The 22,064-nt window shown below is 50.9% G+C and overlaps 1 protein-coding gene across 6 annotated transcripts in view; it reads left to right on the top strand.

The window, feature by feature from the left end:
* Positions 1-22,064, top strand: part of LRRC20 (leucine rich repeat containing 20) — a 78,413-nt gene that overhangs the window by 29,117 nt on the left and 27,232 nt on the right. The window lies entirely within an intron of this gene.

The following is a 22,064-nucleotide window of genomic DNA, read 5'->3' as shown; positions in this document are numbered from 1 at the left end:
TAGACTTGAATGAGCTCCCTTCTGACCACCACCCCCACCCCACCCCAATCTGGCACTATTCTCTTGTGCTGCTTTCTCAGTTCGAGAGTGACAGGTGCTGGGGTGTTGATGTTTTCTCTGCTGGACATACACAGACCTAGCGGACGAAGATGCCTGGCAGGGAGATGGGCAGGAGGCCAGCAGGTGGACATTGTAGTTCTTTTGAAATGGCTCCTCCGGATGGATGAGCAGGATGCAGAGCTCCTGCAGTGCCCACTCCTCCCTCCACAGAGCAGTCCCTCCATGCTTCTGCAAGAGTCCACAGCTGCCCAGTGACCCATGGGGTAGAGCTGCAGCCTGGGCACTTGGTGTGTGTTTGTGAAATGGGGGGACAGGAGAACTGGGCGGGGGCACAAGAGGCAGAGGAGAAGTGTTTCCTGCCTTCTGGAATTCTTTATCTGATAGGAGCATGAAAAGGGTCTTAAGGGTCTGTTTAGAGAAACCAGTACATAAAATGCTGATGGAACATGAGAGACTTGAGCAAGCGTCTCTCATACAACTGATTTTAGGCTCCCTAGAGGAGCTCTGGGCATTGGGCAGAGCCCAGAGCGGAGAGGGAGGCGTGAATTGGCAAACCCAGTCTGAGGACAGGAAGCAGCCTGTACGTGGCTCAGAAGGGAGCTACAGGCAGGGCCTGGGAAGGAGGAGGGATTGGTATGTGTCGACACTTCTGAGTGAAGCTCCCGGAACTCATTGCATTTGTGCTGGCTAAGCTAAAGTACTTCGGACTGGGGGGCAGGAGCTCCTAGGGCAAGGTTTGTCTCCCCAGAGGCATCTGTGGGCACTTCGAACCAGGCCTGCCGTTCTCGTCCTTCCTTTGCTGGTGGCTGCTGCTTACATGGTGAGATGGGTCCCCACAGCCAGCAGGCCCTTTGGACCAGCAGCTCTCGCCCTGGCTGAATTAGAATAATCTGAGGAGCTTTGCTACAGACATGGTTGCCTTGGCTCTACCCTAAAACCAGTTGAATTAGAGTGTCTGGGCATGGACCTGGGCCTAGGCATCTGTTAAAGCCTGTACCAGTCATTCTAAAGTGTTGGCAGCCAAGGTTGAGACCATAGTTCAGGGGCTATAAATGCAAATGCCTAGGAGACTAGCATGTAAGTCGTGAGTGACTCAGATGGGGCATGGCATATGACGAGAGGGAGTGGTGTGGACTGTGGCAAACTAGTGCGTGCTCTGCTCAGCTTCTGCCAGGTGTGCCATGAGATTGTTCTGATTGTTTTATTCAACAGAAGCTGGAAGTATGGATTTTTATGTGGGTTTTACCAATTTTTACATAATATGGAAGCTGATAAAACACGTTTGCAAGCTAGGTTTAGCTCATGCACCACCAGCTGAGACAATCTCCTATAAATTATTAGAGCTGTCTCTGCCATCTCATTTCATGGATGGAGAGGGAAGGTCAGGGAGAGAAGGGCCTTGTCAGGCGTCTCAAAGCAGTACATCCAGGTCGCCCACCTTGCAGGCCAGGACTGCCTTTCCAGGCCACCTGCGTTAGCTCAAGGGTCCCCTAGAGATGTCTGCTTTTCAGAGGATGGTAGAAAGATAACAAACAGGTGGTAGGGGTTGTCTGGGACCTCCAGGAAGGGCACAGTCAGGCAGTGGGGCTTCCTTTGGGTAAAAGGAGAGTTCATTTGTGCTTTTCTTCATTCACCCTTCCCTTGAGTACCTGCTGTGTTCCAGACCTGTGTCCAGAGGCCGAGGAACAAAGGCCAGTAGGCCAGGTCTCCCCCTGAAGGAGCCCAGGGATGCAGAAGAGACTCGACAACAACACCGAGTGCTGATAGTGGTGTGGAAAAACCTGGGGCTGCCGGGAAGAGGAACTGATCCTTCCTGAGAGTGGCGTGGGCAGTGGGGTGGGTGTGGAGGCAAGGGCTTTCAAAGGAGTTGACATTTACCAGCGCCTTGTGGGGTAAGTTGGCCCTCTCCATGGGCATGGTGACAAGTGCTGGAGAAATGGGTCTAGAGCCCCGTGCATTCGTGCCTCAGCGTTGGAAATATATTTACCATAATACCTTTCCAGTCGGAAGTCTGTTGGGGGATGCAGTTTAACTCCCTCCTGTGCCACCGCTGGCTCCTGACACCCCCACACCGCCACCAATTACAAAGGGACGGCCGTAGTGTGCCCGGTAATTGGATTTCACAGAGGTGGCAGCGATTGAGGGATGGTGACCCCGGGCAGGGAGGGGCTGGAGCTGAGAGACGCACCTGGCTCCCGCAGAGATGGCTCTGGGCCTAGCTTTTGTTGTGGTTTTTCTTTCAAATAGAAAATCCCTCTCCTTTCATGTGTGAAGAGGAGGCTTGAATAGGCCGTCTGGACTCTGCACCATCTGCCAGCATCCTCTTCTGAGCTCTTGGTGGAGGAGTTGGGCTGCCTTGGTGCTGGGGACAGAGCCATGTGCTTACTCCCTGCCTGCAAAGTTCTTTCCCCTGGGTGCCCTGGGGACAGTTTTCTGCTAGGCTGGTGGCCTTCTCAGAGTTGGGTCATCCTTAGATGGTTCCATTGCCTTGATATCCGTCACCCATTTTATGGAAGGTAAAAGCCAGACCTGAGAAGGCCAATGGCACCATGGAATCCACCCAAAGGACAGGTGGGCCTTGTGGAGCGTGGGTCCCAATGTCTGGGTTGGCGTGCAGATTTGGCTTTCCCCAATTGGTTCTAAGTTGGAGGTGGGCCAGCAAGTAGGGAAGCTGTCAGTTAGTAATCCAGTCCTGGCCACCTGGGGCTGGTTGTTACAAGAGGTATTATTTGGCTTCCTGGATTGTCGGTAGATAGCAACCTGACTTCCTGCAAGTCTCACAGCATACTAGCTTCCTGGGCTGGTTACCGTAGCAGAGGGGCTGGTTACCGTAGCAGAGGGGCTGGTTACCGTAGTAGAGGGGCTGGTTACCGTAGCGAAGGGGCTGGTTTCCTGGGCAGGTTGTGGGTCAGAGTTCTGTTTTTATATTTGGTCTGGCCGTTGTCTGTGTGTTCAGTCTCTCACAGCCTGCCTTTCAACTCGGTTCAGCAGTGCCTCCTGAGCACCTGTTCTGGGCCCGGCCGTGTGTTCGAACACGAGAGTAATAACATGAGTCCAGGTTCACTGGGCACTTAGCCCTCCCAGCTCTAAGCTGAGGGCTTTACACGTGTCATCTGGTTTAATCCCCATAGCACCCAACATTTGGGAAGGATAAGAAAACTCAGATCTAGACCCGGTCTTTGAGGAGCCCACAGTCCCTCAAGGGAGGCAGGTGTGTAAGCAGACAGCCCTTGTAAGGTGAGGGCTGGCGAGCAGGCATTCACTCCTCGTCCGTTGGGCGTGCAGAGGGGGCCGAGGTCAGTGCTGCTCTGGGTGGGGGGCAGGTGACTTTGCTGCGTCTGCCATGTCAAAGGACTGCGTCCCGGGTGTAAGCAACAGACGCTGATTGCTCACGGTTCTGGAGGCCGCAAGTCCGACTGAGGTGTTGGCAGGTCTGGTGTCTCCTTGGGTTGCAGACGCCTCCTCACTGTGTCCTCACGTGGCCTCTCCTCTGTATCCTGGTGTCTCCCTGTGCCCTAATTTCCTTTTCACGTAAGGACACCAATTGGATTGGATTAAGGCCACCCTGAGGGCCTCATTTTAATGTAATGACCCCTTTAAAGGCCTTATCTCCAAATGCAGTCACTGTACAAGGTCCTGGGGACTAGGGCTTCAACGTAAGAATTTGGGGGGACACAGTTCAGCCCATAACAGCGGGGAAGCAGAGAATCTCTGGAGGAAATGGCTTAGAGAGGGCCCTTGACAGATGAGTAGGAGTTTGCCAGATGGAAAAGGGGAATTCCTAAGGCATCTTTCAGGAAGATGGGAGGTGTGTTTCGGAAATGACTAGAAAAATGGTTCAAGACTGACACTTCAGAGCAGAGGGATATGGTGTGTCGTCAGGGCTGGCCTGAGGGTGACATCTGCCCAAGTGGGAACATTTGGGAAGAGTCCTGGGAGAATAGGTTGGGATAGGCCTGTGGAAAAGGCAGAAAGGTGTCTCAGACAGGAGAAGCAGCGTGCGGCAATTCACGAGGCCAGGAAGGTGGGCGAGGCAGCAGCATGGCCAACAGTAGGTGTCTCATGGGCAGGACCTTGAGTGCCAAGTCCAGGCCTTATCTTTATCCAGCTCCCTGGGGAGGTCCTGGGACCCTTCCACCCCCAAAGTGGAGGGTCCCCTTACCAGGATGGCCTGCCGCAGGGCGAGGCTGGGTTCAGGCTGGCTGAGATGGGCTTCCTGGTGGCCGTGGGTGGGCAGGAGTCCCGCTGTTTTGGTCAGCTGGCTGGGTGCCTCCCCGGAGGCTAGCTGGCCTGAGGCCCTGCAGCTGGAGAAAACTGGGCCTGACAGAGCTGGGTGCCAGGGGCTCCTGAAGAGGCGATGAGTTGGGGAGCTGTCACCCGGGGGACTCCTGGGCAGCGTGGAGTGGAGACATCCTCGCTAACTTGCAGCTCGTTGCATGCTGCGATTTTTCAATAGTAACAGGCTTCTTTTCCTCTTCCTAATGTTTCCCCAAGCATGTGTTCTTTGAGCTCCCTCTGACCGGGAGATGCCAGGGAACCGTAAACCCCAGGAGGAAGTGCTGGGGTCCCTTCCTTAAAACCAAGGGCTTCACGCATGTGATATCAGGAGAGCGAGCCCTGCAGGGTGTCTGCACAGGACTCCTGCTGCTGCCAAGTAGCCTGTTGTCCTCACCACAGGTGGCTCCTGGTGGCAGCAGCTCCCTTGTTTGCTGCCAGAGAAAACGGGGTAATTTTCCTCATTACCTGAGCCATCAGGAAGCTCAAGACAGTTGGGGGAAGCCCTGGGGCTTTCCTTTGACCTTGGCAAGCCGCTGGTGCCAGGGGGGCCCCATCATTTCCTCTGCTCACCAGGGATGGACTTGGGCTCCCAGGGCCCACGTGCCAGTGCCTGGGGTGGATGCCGGCGGAGGGAAAGGAGAAGCTGGTTTGAAGAACTGGGTTCCTGCAGACAGAGGAGGGTGAAGGAAGACAGGGCTCGTCCCTCTACTCCTCAGGTCACACCATCCGAGCTGCGCTGTCCATGGGTCAGGAGTCTTTGGAGGTATTTGGGGGCAGAAGGGGGTGTACCAGTACATACTGTATGTCAGGGCCCCAGAGGGCTTCTTTCCTGGTGATCAGAGAAGGGAGGAGAGGTGGGACTGTGGGTCATTGGTGTGATAATGATCCAGAGCCACAGAGCTGGGAAACCATCCTTGGAAAGTGCATCAGGAAGGAGCTGGGGCAGGTGACCCCACCGCAGTGGGAGAAGGTGGGTCATAGCCATGATGTTCTTCTCACACTTCCCACTTGGGCTTAGCCCACTGAGTTTACTTTTCTCTAGCTGATGCCACTTAGTGGATGGAGGGGGAGAGAAGAGGGGATCCAGAACTGTGCTGGGAAAGTGGGGCAGACATTGAAGCTTGGCAGAGGTCAGATGGATGCTGATGTCTTGGTTTTAGTCTGGGATCAGGCAGATCTACTCTGTTGGGCGCACATTTTCTAGTTCCCCCTGCACAGCCCACCATTGGAATAGCAGGGTCTGGGAGGGTCCATCTCACCTGAGTTACCCATAAGGGGCAGCTCTTGGATCAAGAGAGACAATGATAAGGTTGTGGCCTTCTGCATCAGTGTTTGCCGTCAGTCCTCAAGGGTGTCTGTCCCCTGGGGTTACCTGGCTGAGCTCAGTGGGGCAAAAGCCAAGCTGTTTATGATCCCTGCCTGCATGCATATAGGCAGTGGGTCGGCTTTCCTCAGCAGAGAAGTAAAGGAACCCAAATGTCATGGGCTTCAGCATCCTTAGGATAGATTCGCAGAGATAAGATTATCAAGGCCAGCAGGTGAGCATTTTAAGCTGTTGGTACACACTATGAAGTCATCAAGCACTTGTGTCACCCTGAGCCTGGGACCCAACAGGAGATGAGGAGCAGCCTGCCCTATGGGTGGGTCAGGACCCACAAGATGAGAGGCTGGGCTGTTTGGTGTTCAAATCACAGATGCTGAGTTCGAGCCCAGTTCTGGGGTGTGATGTCTTCTGTTTGCCCTCTGGATCCACTCTCTGTGCTGATCCTAGCCCTCTCTCACCCTCTGGCTGTAGTGGGGTGCAGCCAATGGGGGGCCCCTGCAGGAGATTGGAGGAAGAGAGGAGATAAGATCCGTGAATTTGTTCCCCCGGCCACCTCCCTGGGAGGTCCACCTTTGGCTGGCTGTGCCCCTGTCCAGAGGTCCTGTCTCTCAAGACAGCCACTACACGACTCCCTCCTTCCAGGTTTCCTCTGGGTAGTAACGGCTCTCTGCCCCTAGGCCTGGGTTACTGCACAATCCCTGGAGGTTCCCCTGGAGCCTCCCACGTCTTGAATCATCCTACTTTGAGTGTACCATCTGATTCTGGTTGGGGCCCTGACTGATGCTCTCTGCCACTTATTAGCTCTGTAACCATGAGCAGTTTGTTTAACTGCTCTGTGCCTCAGTTTCCCTCTTGGTACAATGGAATAATAATGATAATAGTCTCTATCTCTTGGGGCTCTTGTGAAGATTAAATGAGTTAACCCTCTTACAGTCCTGGGAGTAGCTGCACCCCCAGCACTGTCCATCACAGTACCTGGCACATAGAACTTGGTGTTCAAAAATGAGTATCTAGTAGGTGAATGAATGACTTCCCACCACACGGTCAGCAGAATAATGACCCACCAGAGATGTCCACGTCCTAGTTCTTGGAACCTGTGACTATCTTACCTTGCATGGCAAAAGAGACTTTGCAGATGTGATTAAGTTAAGGACCTTGAGATGGGGAGGTACCCTGGATTAACTGGTGGGGCCCTTGGATGTAATCACAAGGGTCTTTATAGAGGCAGAGGTGGGAGGGCCAGAGTCAGAGAAGGACGTGCGACAATAGAAGCAGAGATTGGCGTGATGCGGCCACAAGCTTCTAGAAACTGGAAAATCAAGGAACGCATTCTCCCCTAGAACCTCCGGAAGGTACCCAGCCCTACTGACAACCTTATTTTAGTCCTCTAAGACCCATTATGATCTTCTGACCTCCAGAACTGTAAGATGATAAATACACTTTTAAGCCACTAAGTTTGTAGTGATTTTTTACAGCAGCGATAGGAAACTAATACACACCAGAAGGATTGAGGACTTCCTGCCTTGGTATCCCCATCTTGCTTGCTTTTCCTGTCCTCCCACCCTACTTCACTGTGGAGCCAGGGCTGCGCCCCAGAGGGGAAGGCTTCCCAGGGAACCACACTGCCCACTTTCCTCAGCTCCTCCAGCCTCCAGCCCCTCCTGGAGCACAGAGTCTAGATTCTGGGGGAGTTCAAAATTATTCTTGGTGTGTTTCGTTCAAATCCATGGTAGGATTTGAATAATTATTGGGCCACTCTAAGCTTCTACCTTCTCATCCTAGAGTGGACATAATGATATTACTTCATGGGAACTATAGAAATCTCATATGCTATTAATTTATCTTTATGTATCCTTATAACCAAACTATATCCTTTTTTTGGAAAGTGACAGGAGTAAATAGAATAAATTCCCTTTGGAGGGGAGTTGGGGGCAGTCTGGAGAGGTATTCCTGCCTCACAAACAGGAGAAGACAACCCCCGAAGTCAGCGGACCCCAGCTGCCCTCTACCCACGCACACCTGGAACACTGGACATTGTTTGCAGCTACATAAACTCGTGCCTCAGTCCTCTGGAGCCCAGCTAGCATTCCCACCCTCTGTAACATGGGACTTTGCAGTTTCCCTTCATTGCCTTGCTGGGGCTCTAAGCGCAGACCTCCTTTGCTCTTGGCTTTGAGATTTAAAAGAGTTTCCATCCCCCCCCCACCCTTCTTACCCACCTCCTGTGCATTTCTCTGGTTGTTATAAAGCTCTAAGGCTTCATGTGAAAGAGTTCCCGTTGGTGTTGTTGAATAAGCAATAGATGCATACAGTACGGTATTCCAAGGGTTGGAAAGGGTAGTGGGGGAATAAGGCTCCTTCCTACTCCTGCCCCCAGATAATCCAGGTCCCCCGCCCAGAGGCAACTACCATTACCAGTTCTGGAGATCTCCTGTGCCAATGTGGGCATCAGTGTATTTAATCTTGTTAGCGTTTACAGGATACCATAGGCAGGCACTGTTGTAAGCACTTTGCAAGTATAAAATTATTTAAATCTTTACAACTCTGTACGGTCAGTACTGTTTTCTCTTTGTTTTAGATGAGGAAACTGAGGCAGAGAGCACATAAGTAACTTGCCTGGGTCACACAGTGAGAAAGAAGGGGTTGGGACTGTGGGTCCAGCTCCAGAGCTCCTTTATAAACTACTGATGAGAGCAGAGTGGAGGCACTGTTTGGCAACTTGCCTTTCTTACTTCATAATATGTTTTAGCAATCGGTCCATGTCAATACAAGAGCTGCCTCATTCTTCACAGGGCGACACAATGGTTAGTAGTGCACTTCCCAGCCCCGGCCAGAAGAGTATCTGACCCCTTCCCTCTGTTGGCCCAAGGAGTGGATGTGGCTTTTGGAAACTTCACTCCTGTCTCCTCACCCTTTGTCCCCTGCGGGCAGCGGCTGTCTCTGTGCTGATCATGGCCCATTTGAAGGACACATTGCCCTGCAGGGGGGAACGTGATTGCTCATTGATGCAGGTTGCAGCCAAGATGCTGACTGGTCCTCAGTGGGCAGGTATTTTTGGTGCTGACACATTCCTCGCTGCCTGGCTACACAATTATTGCAGGCCAGCCTCATCTGTCCCTTAATGGAACCAGCAGGCCTTCTGTCTCCACTGGAGTCAGTCTGAGGCCTCTGAGTCAGCCTTGGCAGCTGTCCAAGATAAGGATGATGCGGAAGCAATAAGAAGAACTTGAGGAAGGAGCAGTCCATTTAACAGACACCGGAAACCACCGTTCAGTAGGGATAATAAGTAAGGGAATGTCATGATGGGCTGCTCTCAGGCTGGGGACAGTGTTGGGAGTGGGATGGAGAGGGTCTTCTCCAGAGCCCCTGTTCATCCGAGGAGCCCAGGTTGTTCGACTCTGAACCCTGGCGTAAGAGCGCAGGAAGAAACATCTGGAGTCCCCTAATGCAGCCCCCAGGCCCAGAGGACCTCAGCCCTCCCCATCCGAGACAGAGGACGGCAGGCCCTGGGCATTATTGGGACATCAACAATAAGAAAGAATGTGTGTGGCCCCAGTGGGGACGAGCAAAGCTGGACGAGGCTGCGGTGATGTTCAGTTGGAAGCTCAGCACACTGGCCAATCAGGTGGCTGGGCCGTTGGCCACACTGTTGTTCTTCCTCTGAAGTGGAAACAGCACAGGAAACCTCACGTGTCCAGGTTGGGGTGGCATAAATTCCCAGGAGTTAGGCAAGGCTGGGCCTTTGACAGGCATGGGGACTATATCAGGGAAACTGCTTTCTTTGCCCTCTCCCGGTGGCAAGGGGGCCTGGAAGCAGTTCCATGGTTTGGTTCCCACTCAAAACCTACCACATCTATTATGAACAACTTTGCACTCATAAATTTGACAACTTAGAAGAAATGTGCCAGTTCCTTGAAAACCACAAACTACCAAAACCGAACCAAGATGAAATAGACAATCTGAATAGTCCTATAACCATTAAAGAAATTGAATTCCTAAGTAAAAAGATCCCAAAAAAGAAGTTTCTAGGCCCAGATGATTTCACTGGAGAATTGTATCAAACTTTTAAATGAGAATTAACATCAATCTTACGTAGTTTCTTCCAGAAATAGAAGAGAAGGACACACTTTCTAAACCATACTACGAAGCCAGTGTTACTTCAGTTTCAAATCTGGAGAAGGACAGTACAAAAAGAAAAGAAAAGGAAAGAAAAATACAGACCAATATCTCTCACACAAAAATTCTCAGCAAAATACTAACAATCAAATCCAGCGATGTATAAAAAGGATTATATGCCATGACCAATGGTATTTATCAGTTTTTCCAAATGTGCAAGATCTGGCTCAACATTTGAAAATCAGTCAGTGTATCTATCATATCAAAGGCGAAAGAAGAAGAATCATACAGTCATACCTGTTGACAAAGAAAAAGCAGTTGACAAACCCCAACACCCATCCATGATTAAAAAATCAGCAAACTGGGAATACCCAGGAAGTAGCTCAACTTGGTAAGGAACATCTATGAAAGTCCCATAGCAAACATCAGACTTAACGATGAGATGCTTTCCCCGTGAGACTGGGAACAGGTAAGGATGTCTGCTCTCATCCTGAGAGTTCTAACCACTGCAGTGAGACAAGAAAAAGAAATCAAAGGCAAGTACATTGGAAATGAAGAAATAAAACTGTCTCCATTTGCAGGTGACGTGATTGTCTACATAGCAAACCCCAAGGAATCTACAAAAAAAAACCAAAGCCAAAAAACCCTCCTGGAACTAATAAATGAGTTCAGCAAGTTCCCAGGATACAAGATCAACTCAAAACCTAGCAGATTGTGCACACTCATCCTCCCAATGCTTTCCTTGGCTTCTTGTCTCCCTTGGAGTAGATCCACTGTTGTCTCATAGGTCCTGCATAACCTGGTTCCAGACGCATCTCGACAACTTTCCCTCACTCACTCCCTGCTCCAGGCATGCTGACCTCTTCTCTGTTCCTGGATGTGCCCAGTTCTTTCCTGCCTTAGGGCACTTGTCCTTGCTATTGCCCTGATAGCTTTCCCTGGGGCTCTTTGCACAACGGGTTCCTTCTCATCCTCCACTCTGGCCTTAAAGGCCTTCTTAGCCATCTGAGATCATGCTGTTGATTTGTTGTCCTTGTCATTGCTTTCTCCCCCACTGCTGTGCGGGCTTGTTGAGGGAGGGTCTAGAGTTGCACCTGATCGCCCCAGGGTCACACGGTGCTGCTGGGTGTTGTGTGTGGGTGAGCGAGTGGGGGCTGTTTTGGTATCACTGTGACTGACTTTCCTGTAAGCCCTGTGTCCCAGCGGCATCCACTTTCTCTTTTATTTCCCCTTTTGATTCTTGCATTTAATGTTAGCTTTCACTTTTATTTCCACAAAAGGCTTTACAATCCAAGAATTAAGTCTCCTGGGTCCTGTCCCTCTCTAACAGAAATAGTTCTATGTATGGACTGCTTTTACTTTCCAGAGATTATCCTTTTTGTGTGCATGTACAGGGCTGAGTATATAGTAGGAGCTTGGTAAATATCTGTGTTGTGCAGCACACCGTGCCTTTCACAGCACTCTCAACCCATCTTCACAGCCCTGCTGTAAAGGGGCAGGGGAGTCCTTCTCGTGAGGCCATCCGGAGAGAGGATGGGCCCAAGGACACCTGACCCCTCCCCTAAACAGGCGGGGATTGGCTGAGAACCTGCCCTGAGCACAGGTGCTGCAGGGACCAGGGATGCGGCAGCACAAGAGCTGGGTGCGGAATGGCCCACTTCTCTTGGGGAGTCTGGCTGGGGCTCCAATCTGGTTTGGGGGTTGGGAGAGGAAAGTCAGGTATCTGGGGGAGAGACTGGGGTTTGTGTGGACTTGGACAAGTTATTTCATCTCTCTGTAAATTGGGGGTAATGGTTATAATAAAATTAAAATGATGATTGCGTGTATACTACTAGAGTACCTGGAACATAGTAGGCCTCAACAGATGTTAGCCATCATTGTTGGTCTTTGTTGTAATCTCCATGCCCAGTGAGCTAAACCTTTGATAACCGGCAGAAGACCTCTTTCCTGGAAACCCTCCCCCTGCTCCAGCCCAGCCCTCCAGCACTTTCTGCACTGCGGCAGGAGCCTGACTCACTGGAGCGGGCCGGCCTTGCCCCTCCAGAGTGGGTCTGGGCCCCTTTGAAGCTTGGCAATGGAAAGGCTCCCCTTCCTTCCCAATTTCAGCACAGCCCCTTTGATTACTCCCATGCAGCTTACACGGCTGAATGCCAAGGATGCGAGCCCCGCCTGCCCAGCTGCCACTCCCTCTCCGCCGTCTGCTTTTCAGGAAAGCTTCTGAGCTGGCGAGAGGCCGCCTTTCAGGTGGATGCAGCCCCTCCTCCTTCAGCTGAGCCTTTCCTTAGAGCCTGCCACCAGACAGGCTGGACGTCAGAGAGCAGCCTTCCCCGGGGATGTAGAGCTGAGCTGGGGTGGGGGGGTGATTTTGTATCCACAAGTCTCTTAATCTTCAGAGCAATGATCTCCAGAGAGGGATCCACCGAGCAAGGACTTGGAAAGCTGCCTAAGCTCTACTGAGTGATAAAGCAGGTCTCAAAAGAGGATATAGTGCGTGATTCCATTTTTGTTTTTCTTAAAACAATATCTATCTAGCCATCTATTAGCGTGTACATAGAAAAATATGGAAGAATGCATACCAAACAACATCGGTCCTCTCTAGGGGTGGAAATACATGGGATTTCCATTTTTCTGTGTTCCGTATTTTTGTGATGACAGTATTTTTACAGTGAGCATGCACTGCTTTATAAACGGGAAATGCATTTAAAGTTAAACAAACTGTATCAGTCAGGATAGGCCAATTTTGCATCAGGAATAAATAATCCCAAATCTCAGTGGCTTAAAACAGCAAAATCTTGTGTTTCCAGTGGGGATAGCATTGGGTTTCTGTGGTCGTTGTCAGCGTTGTTCACGTGCCTGAATGCCAGGCTGCCTGCCACCTTCTGGAGCGATGGAGGACTGGACCAGGACTTCTGTCGAGAAAACGGCTCCAGCACAAACAAAGCCCAGGGGGTCTATGCCCAGAGTGGGAAAAATGGTAAAACAGTGATAAGAAATATCTCCCTTGGTGATAACACATTTCAGCAACAACCTCTCATTTTAAGCAGTGCGCATTTCTGAGGCTTCTCGAAGATAAACCAGCTGCAAACGTTATTCATGTCAGGGTGCTGGGAGTCAGTAAGGGGAGTGGCTAAAAGCACGGACCCTGGAGCCAGACTGGCCTGAGGTCAGACCCTGGCCCTGCCGGTTCCCACGTCTTGATGTGTAAAATGGGATTCATTCAACGCCTGCTTTAGTGAGTGAGCCTCAGGATTAAGTCGAGGTGAACCGTGATCTGCGGTTCAGAGCAGACGTTTCTGGAGGCAGGGGTGCCTTGTTTGGCTGTGCTTTGTAATTAGCTGAGCCGGTGAGGCAGCAGTCTTGGCCTTCTGACCCCTGGGCGGCAGAATGTAGGGAGTTGACACTGGTTTGTAAAGTTTGGAAGGGTAAGTCTCCTGGGGTCTATCTGGCTGTAAGCTTCTCCAGTTTCAGGGCCATCATTCTCTCCAAGCAACCCTGTTCTTAAAGCCCTTTGCCCACCCCTTTGGAGGCAGCCCAGTGTCTTTGGAGCCAGACAGGTCCAGTATAAGATTTCAGCTGCCCCACCAATACTACCGGTGTGGTGCTGGGCAAATCATGTAACATCTCTGAGCCCTCAGTTTTTTCATCTCTAAAAAAAGAGATAATAAAATCTTACCTCTGAGTTGCTATGAAAATTAAAGGAGATGATATGTGTATAGCACTTGGCATACAGTAGGTGCTCAGTAAATATTTAACTCCTTCCTTTCCTTAGGTGTAGGAAAGAGAAAGGACATAAATCATTCAGTCAAGAAAACCCAGACCATAGAAGCATGGTGGGCTGCCCCGGGCGCCCAGGACCTGGAGACAGAGCAGGGATTTGATTAGGGAGGGGCATGTCTTTTCATCTGCTGAACCTGTGACCACTGTTTAGTAGGTCCAGGCTCAGGCCCAGGCCCAGGAACAGGTAGTGAGCGCTCTGGGCAGAGAGGGTCCCTGCCCTCCTCCCTCTCCCCTAGCCCTAGGAGGAGTGGGTGTGACTGTGCAAAGGCCTGGGCACGACGTTCGTTCTAGCAGCATGTGAGCACAGGAGATTTGCAGGGCTTGAGTCATGGCTGGAGCAGGATAGAGACGTAGATCACTTTACAACATAGGAGGCAGGAACAGACAATGGGGAAAGGACGGTCTCTTCAATGAATGGTGTTGGGAAAACCAGACACCCACATGAAAAAGAACGAACTTGACCACTATCTTACACCATACACAAAATTTAACTCAAAATGGATTAAAGAATTGAATGTAAGACCTGAAACCATAAAATTCCCAGAAGAAAATATAGGTGGTAAGCTCCTTGATGTAGGTCTTGGTGATGAATTTATGGATCTGACTCTAAAAGCAAAGGCAACAAAAGCGAAAATGAATAAATGGGACTACATCAAACTGAAAAGCTTCTGCACAGCAAAGGAAACCATCAACAAAATGAAAAGGCAACCTACTGAATGGAATATCTATCCGTTAAGGGGTTAATATCCAAAATATATAAAGAACTCACACAACTCAATGACAAAGCACCAAATAATCCAATTAAACAATGGGTAGAGGATCTAAATAGACATTTTTCTAGAGAAGACATGCAGGTGGCCAAGAAGTACACGAAACAATGCTTAACGTCACTAATCATCAGGGAAATGCAAATCAAAACCACCGTGAGCTGTCACCTCACACCTGTTAGAACATCTGTTATCCAAAAGACAAGAGAGAACAAGTGTTGGTGAGCATGTAGAGAAAAGGGAATCCTTGTGCACTGTTGGTGGGAATGTAAACTGGTACAGCCACTATGGAAAACAGTATGGAGGTTCCTCAAGAAATTAAAAATAGAAGTACCGTATGATCCAGCAATTCCACTTCTGAGTATTTATCCCAAGAAAATGAAAACATTAATCTTAAAAGATATACACCTCCCTATGTTCATTGCAGTATTATTTACAATAGCCAAGATATGGAAACAGCCTAAGTGCCCATCAATGGATGAATGGATAAAGAAGATGTGAGATATATACACACACAACACATATATAGAATACTACTCAGCCATAAAAAAAAGAGTGAAATCTTGCCATTTGTACAACATGGATGGACCCTGAGATGGAAAACTCAGCAGGTCCACAACCCAAGCACTCATCTTACCCCAGCCCACCCACCTCTATCACCATCCCCTCTTCCAGCCCTTGCTAGCAAGCCGGGAGCTCAGAAGAGAGGCCACTGGGTTGGGGCGGGCAGCTTTCCAAGTCTGCATGAGGAGAAGCCGTGGCTGCAGGGGAGGAGAGCTCCCAAATGGCCGGGCCTCTTCTCCCTCTTTTCCGGTCCCCTCATTCCTCCCCCGGCCTTGCTGTGACTTAGGAGATGGGAAAAGGTGCAGTTCGGCTGCATGTGGTCTTAAGAGGCAGGGGACCTGGGTTCAGACCCTAGCTCTGCCATTTATGAGCTGTAGGATTTGGCCTTAAGTACTGAATGTCCAAGCCTCAGTCATCTTATCTGCAACATGGGGGTGACGCTAATGCCCACCTTGTGGGGTGGTCATGAGACTTAAAGGAGACCATACAGGGAAAGCAATTAGCACAGTACCAGCCCCTAAAAGGTGCTTGGTAATAGTGTTTATTTTTTTTCAGGAGAGACTGGTTGTGGGTGATCTTGGAATGGCCAGAGAAGGCAGAACCAGCTGGGCAGTGCCAAGCAGGTGGCTCTGAGTTCAGGCCCCAGCATTGGGTTCCTAGATTTAGCAAATAAAATACAGGATGCCCAGTTAAATTTGAATTTTAGATAAACAATGAATACTTTTTTAGTATAAGTATGTCCCATGTAGTATTTGAAATGTACTTATACTAAAGAAAAATTAGTTTATTTGAAATTCAAAATTGTGTCCTGCATTTTATCTGGCAACCTTCTACCAGTGGCACAAAGGCAAGGAGATGGGGGTAGGGAGTGCTGTAACTGAGGCAAAGACTTGGCCACTGCTCAGGACCCTGGCTGCTCCTGGAGTAGAGCCAAGGTGCGTGGGGTAACCTCCTCCCTCAACTGGACAGATGGACACACACACACACATACACCCTGTGCTACAGGGTAAGCGCCCTGTGCCAGGCCTGGGAGCAGCAGGAAGAATTTGGGGAATTTGTGGTCAAGTCAGCTGTCAAAGTCCGTTTATCCCTCCATTTGTTCATTCGTTCATTTGGCAAACCTTTCCTGAGCACCCTCTTGGCAGGCCTTATGCTGGGTGCACAGGAGACAAGGATGAACCGCACTGGTCCTAGCCCCTGAGGGGCTCCTGGTCTGGCTTTGGGTCCCGGTTTGGTAATGTGGCTTCAGTCTTCTCCCTTAGAGCTGAACCCTGACCTGTTCCAATTCCTGGACCTGGCCCAGGGCTTCCCAGGGCGCTGCTGTCCTCTTTGTTAGACATGCCAACCCTGCCTGCCCGCCTGCCTGAGGTTCTCACACCCCACAGGACCAGTTCTGCCTAGTTCCCCATTTTCTCTTTCTTGGGCCCCTGCCCTCTCTTCCTGGGGGCTGCTTTGCTCTTCTTGGCCCAGCAGGACCTGGGTACCCACAGTGGAGGGAGAGGTGCCTCTTCAGCCTGGGCTTTATCTATGGGACTTTGGAGCCAGGCAGAGGGCCACCCATACACCTGCTCCTGATATCAAACCTAAAGTGAGTTTGCTCACCCATCACGCAGCAAGCCAATCTCTGACACCGGGCGTAGTGGAAGAAGGTAAGAATTTTATTGCAAATCAAAACTACGATGCACGGCGTGCAACACATAGAACAGACAGGCACGCCTGTGAGGACAACTCTTAGAGCTTCAGCCCCCAGGGCCACATGCTCCCCCTCCCCTACCTAAAACCCCAAATAAAAACACTTGCTTGTAGCTTTTTGGGGAGTTTGGGATTACAGTGTGAGCTGCCCATTCTCCTTGCTCAGTGCTTTGCAATATATTTTGGCGATTGACCCCTTGTTGGATATATGATTTGTAAATATTTTCTCCCAGTTGGCGGGTTGGTTTTTTGTTTCTATCCTGGCTTCCTTTGCCTTCCAGAAGCTCTTTAGTCTGATAAAGTCCCTAGTTGATTTTTTCTTTTGTTTCCCTTGTCCAAGTAGACATGGTATTTGAAAAGATCCTTTTAAGTTTGATGTCAAAGAGTGTACTACCTACATTTTCTTCCAGAAGTTTTATGATTTCAGGTCTTACCTTCAAGTCTTTGGTCCATTTTGAGTCTGTTTTTGTGTATGGAGGAAAATACTGGTCTACTTTCATTCTTTTGCATGCAGCTGTTAATTCAGGGAAATATTAATTCCTTCACCCTCAGTTTCGCTCCTACCCTCAGCATGATGTCCCCTGAACCTGGACATGAGCAGTGAGTGCCTAGCAGCCTGCGAGGCAAGCCTGTTTGAGCTGCAGAAAGAAAGCCTCTCTGGTCATTCTGGGTACTTCTGTTTAAGGATGCCCCGGTCCCTAAACCAGCCTCAGGAAAGACCTCAAACGTGTTACCCTGAGCTGGAGTGAGGGATCCTGGGGGCTTCCTAAACTGGTCGTGACCCCTGGTTTTCGTCTCCGGGGCACTGGGCAGAACCTTCTCAGCTCTCAGTGTCCCAGACTAGATCGGCCTGTCTCCACCATCTGCAGGCTGACTGGCGGTAGGACGTTCCTACCCTGAGTATAGTGGCGGGGCAAGCAAGGCTCCCGCCAGTCAGGGACAGTCCCTTGGGGTCCTCCATGGTGGGAGCAGGCTGCCAGCTGGGGCAGGGTGCAGGGTGAGGCCTCCGAGACCTCCAGAGAGTGACCTTCTGTCAGCTTCTGTGGCCCCACGGCCCTGCACACAGAGGCAAGCTCCCAAAAGGCTATCAGAAGCTGCCTCTAGGGGTGGATGCTTCTTGCAATTCTGAGCCACTTTGTGGTTATAATTAGACTCAGGCCCAAGATGGTTTGATAAAAGCCTGTCTTTTTTTTTTTTTTAATAATTCTGAACACATCAAATATTGGAGGTAACAAAATCAAGAGATGGGAGATTCTCTTCCCCACCCCCCACAGCAGTTACCCTGGTTGCCCCCGAGCTGTGGGGTCTGGCCCTGTAGTATGAAGGGACCAAGCCAGCATATGAGACCTCTTGCAAGCTCACGCCCTGTGTGTCAGTGATGCTGTGGCCGTGTTTATCAGCTTCCCGCTGCTTGGTGCTCCAAACATCTGCTCCCCAAAGGCCTTAGGACCCTGCAGGCGCTTTTCAAGTAGCAAAGGATGGTCTTGTGTTCATACGGTATCAGGCAGAGAGCATTTTCTTCTCGTCTAAGCCTGAGTCTAGTAGGTTCTCAGTGCTAACTGGATTACTGGGTTCACTAGGTGCCCTGTGTGCTTTGCCATATCTGTCTGCCTGTCTGTCATCCATCCGTCTTTCCGTCTATCTCACATACTTACATAGGATTTACTGTGTGCCTAGCACTGTTCAGAGCCTTTTTCATGTATGAATTCATTTAAATTCACAGCACTCCTACAGAAAGGGTCTACTACTGTCCTCATTTTACAGATGAAGAAACTGAGGCAAAGATAAACAACTTGCCCTAGGTCACACAGTCAGGAAGTAGCAGAGTCTGAATTTGAACCTGGAGACATCAGGCTCCAAAGCCTGGGTTTGTCACGTTGACCTTAAACAGCCAGCCAGTTATTTCTCAAGCAAGAGTGGATCTATTCAAGATCAACAAAGAATTGCAATTTGGGATGTTCATGCTACGGCAAACCACAGGCGAATCCAGAGAGAAAAGAAAGGGCTTGTTTTTATAGAGCAAAAGGCTGGCGGGGGGGGGGGGGGGGGGGGGGGGGGGGCCTGTTGTAAAGGAAAGTCCAATGGCTACAGTAACAATTCTGGGGGTGGCGGCTCCTCCTTGGCTGGGCTGTGTTGCTTCTCGCTGGCTGGGCTGTTGCCAGGAGGGGAGGGAAATCTTCCTTTAGTAGTAAAAAGGTTGCACTTCGTGCCTGAGATGTAAGCACACCTCTCTTCCTGTTTAGAGTAATTGGCGGTGTATCACAGGGCAGGAGAGCTTCCCCTACAGATCTTCTCGACTTCAATTTAGGTGAGGTTTCTTTTATTAATTCCCACAGTCGTGCTGGCACTGGTGGCCTCTCACCAGAAGCCGTGGGAGGAGTGGTGCTGAGGGACCTCCCCTGTCTATGTGGGGCCGTACCCCAACCTCGTCTGTAACCCAGCAGATGAGACCTGCTAGGGGATGCAGTGAGTTCCAGGAAGGGAGGACCCACAGCTGGCAGTGAGGAAGCCTTCCCAGGGTGGTACAGGTGTGCTGGACTCCTGACCATGGAAACGAAACCAAACCTGGGGACAGCCAGGACAGTTGAGGATGTTGGCCACCTCCCTGTCTGCAGTGCCGAGCCATGCCTGCCACAGAACTCAGCAACTGGAGCTGTGACCTCGAAAGTGTCCTCTGATCACCAGCTGCTGTCCCGGGGAGGCCAGGCTGGCTCCCTAAGTGGTCCATTATAGGCCCCACTGGCAGACAGGCTGTGAACCTGGGATTTGGAGGTGTCGTGGCAGCCAGACCCCACAGAGCCTGGCAGTCGTGTCCCTAGAAAATGAGAGCTTAGAGAAATGCACCAAACAGGAACCAAACAGCCAGGAAAATTGGGCCATGTTCTCATCCGAGAGCAAATGTCCATTCCAGGGAAGCAGCTTCTAAGACTCCACAAGGCAGCCACACCCTGCCTGGCCCTGGCCGGCCCAGTGCCACTCACCCCCTGCCTGGAATGTGCATTCCACAACCCCCTCCACTGGCGTAAATCAGCTTGGGCCCAGATTCTTCATCTGGCAACAGCGTCCAGCGAGAATTGAATAATGCTTTTATGGAAAGCAATGATAACTGTTTCCATTTTAGACAAGTAGAAATGAACAAATCAACTTAAGTAAAAACAGTGGTATACATGGAACAGAAATTTGGCAAAATTGTGAGAGTGATACTCAAATGCATTCATTTATTCATTTGTATACTCATCAAATATTTATTGAGTGCTCGCTGTGTGCTGGGCACTGTTGTGGGCGCTTTTCTACAACAGAGGCCAGCCCCACCTCGTGCGGCTTCCATTCCCATGGGGGGAGCAGACAATATGCAAACAAGTCACAGTGTTAGGTAACAGCGATACTGTGAAAGTAAATACTGCAGGGGACAGAAACTGCTGGGAGAGGGTCCTACTTTAGTAAGGTGACATTTGAGCAAAGACACAAATGAAGTGGGGCAGCAGCCTTGCAAATATATCGGTAAAGAGCATTCTAGAAAGAGGGAACTGTAAGTGCCAAGACCTGGAGGCAGCAGCATGCTCGGAGTGTTTGAGGAAGCTGCCTGGCAAAGGCATGATTGGGAAGTGCTGGACTAGATGTTCTCTAGCGTGCCTCTGACTCTGTGACATTATAACGTGATCTGGACGGGGACGTTTTCTGGTTTAAGGCCTGGCTGTCTATGAACCTGTCTGCTGGAGGGGTCCTGGGTTTGTGTGGGGAGCACAGGTTCTGCTGACAGAGCCTTGCCTTCAGGATGTCCCTGAAGATGGGAAAATGAGAGGTAGGCCAGGCCCCCTGCGCTGTCTGTTGCCTCCTAGGGGGAGAAGAGTCATCGTTCATGAAATATTTGCTGAGTGATTGCAAGAGCCCCTCAGGGGGCTGGATGTAGGGAACAGAGATGAATCAGATACAGTTCTCGACCGCCAGAGCCCCAGCGTGGGGGAGCAGGGGGCCTGCAGTGTGGCTGGTACTCAGGTGACTCAGGTGTGTGGATCCAGAGGGCTCTGGTGGTGGGGCTCTGTCCTCCCTGTGGAACCCTGGGAGGCGCTGTAGGGACCTCAGAGAGGTTCATCTCCCACATCCCAGGGCCGCATCGTGGAGCCAGAGTGGAGTGTGGAACATGGAGAGAGAAGCAGGGCCAGCTGCATAACTGGGGGGGCGGGGGGGGGGGGGCTGGGGCAGACAGGGCAAAATGGAAAAGCAGAACCCTCGTTCAAAAAGCAGGAGAAAATTCCTGTTAAAGGGACGTAGGAAGCTTTTTCCTTTCTTCCAAGATCTCTCTCTCAGTGTGTCATGTTGCTTTTCGTTTGCTATTTAATGTCCTTCTAAGTAAGGAAAAATTAAAACTTTATTAGTGTGAATTTTACCATTCATCTTTATATTGTACAATGCCAGTTTTACATGCAAATATCAGAGCATTTAACTCACATATAGAATCATGAAATTATGCCATTTGTATTTTGCGGCTTGTTTCCAAAAAGTGCCTCGAGTGGGCCAGAAGGACAAACTCCAGCCAGGCTCGGGAAGGCTGGGAGGAGGAAGAGAGGAGGTACGGGCTCTCTCAGTGCCTGGGCTCTGGGGTCTGGGGAGGTCCAGCCAGGCATCCAAGGGTCTTTAGACCTCTGCCTCAGGATGCACTCAATCTCTGGGTCAAGGGTGGGCGAGAGGCTCCTTCCTGCCAAGAGTCAGCCTCCAGCGGCCACCCACCAGACACACTTTGATGCTGCCAGCCCAGGGGCTGGGGGAGGCGGGGCGGGGTGGGGGGAACAGCTGACACCGTGCTCCCCTCTGAGATGCCACGGGCACACGTGCCTGACTGACCCTCCCTGTGCTCAGGCCCCTCCTGGGATGGAGGGCTGCAGCAGTTGCAGAGTAGGGGCAAGGAGGGGAGGCCAGTGTTATCCTGGGGTGAGAACAGGCAGGAGAGCGGGCTGCTGAGAGCCTGTCCTGAGAAGACGGTGGGAGGCAGGACCACGTGCGAGCTGAGACTCCGTGGCTCCAGGTCTACCTGCAAAACACAGATTCAGGAGTAAAATTATTAAGGCTTTCAAGATGGCAGCGCAGAACATTCAACCCCAAGTGTGGGGCCTTTCTGAGCCTGGGGCCCTGTGGGCCTGCGCCGGTCATGTGCCCATGAAGCTGGCCCTGGGGAGAAGAGCTGAGGTCATTGTTCAGGTCACTTGGCATTTCAGGTCCTCAGTTTCCTTTAGGGCAGATGGGGTGGGAGGCTCGCTGAGGTCCCACGTGGACTGGACAGGGCCTGGGAAACCAGCAGACACCAAGGCCCCTGGGGGCGCTCTCCTCATGGTTCTGCTTCTGTCTCCCCAACTCTCCTGCTTCCTCTGCTTCCTCAGGTTCCTCCCTAACGTTTGCTGGGCATCTACTGTGTGCCAGACACTGGGTGAAGCACTTTGCATTCATCTGATCTTCACAACAGCCCTGTGCTGTGGTGATAATAATGCGCG

This window comes from Equus asinus, chromosome 2 (genome assembly GCF_041296235.1).
Source record: "Equus asinus isolate D_3611 breed Donkey chromosome 2, EquAss-T2T_v2, whole genome shotgun sequence".
Classification (NCBI taxonomy): Eukaryota; Metazoa; Chordata; class Mammalia; order Perissodactyla; family Equidae; genus Equus; species Equus asinus.
This window is presented reverse-complemented; position numbering and strand designations above follow the sequence as displayed.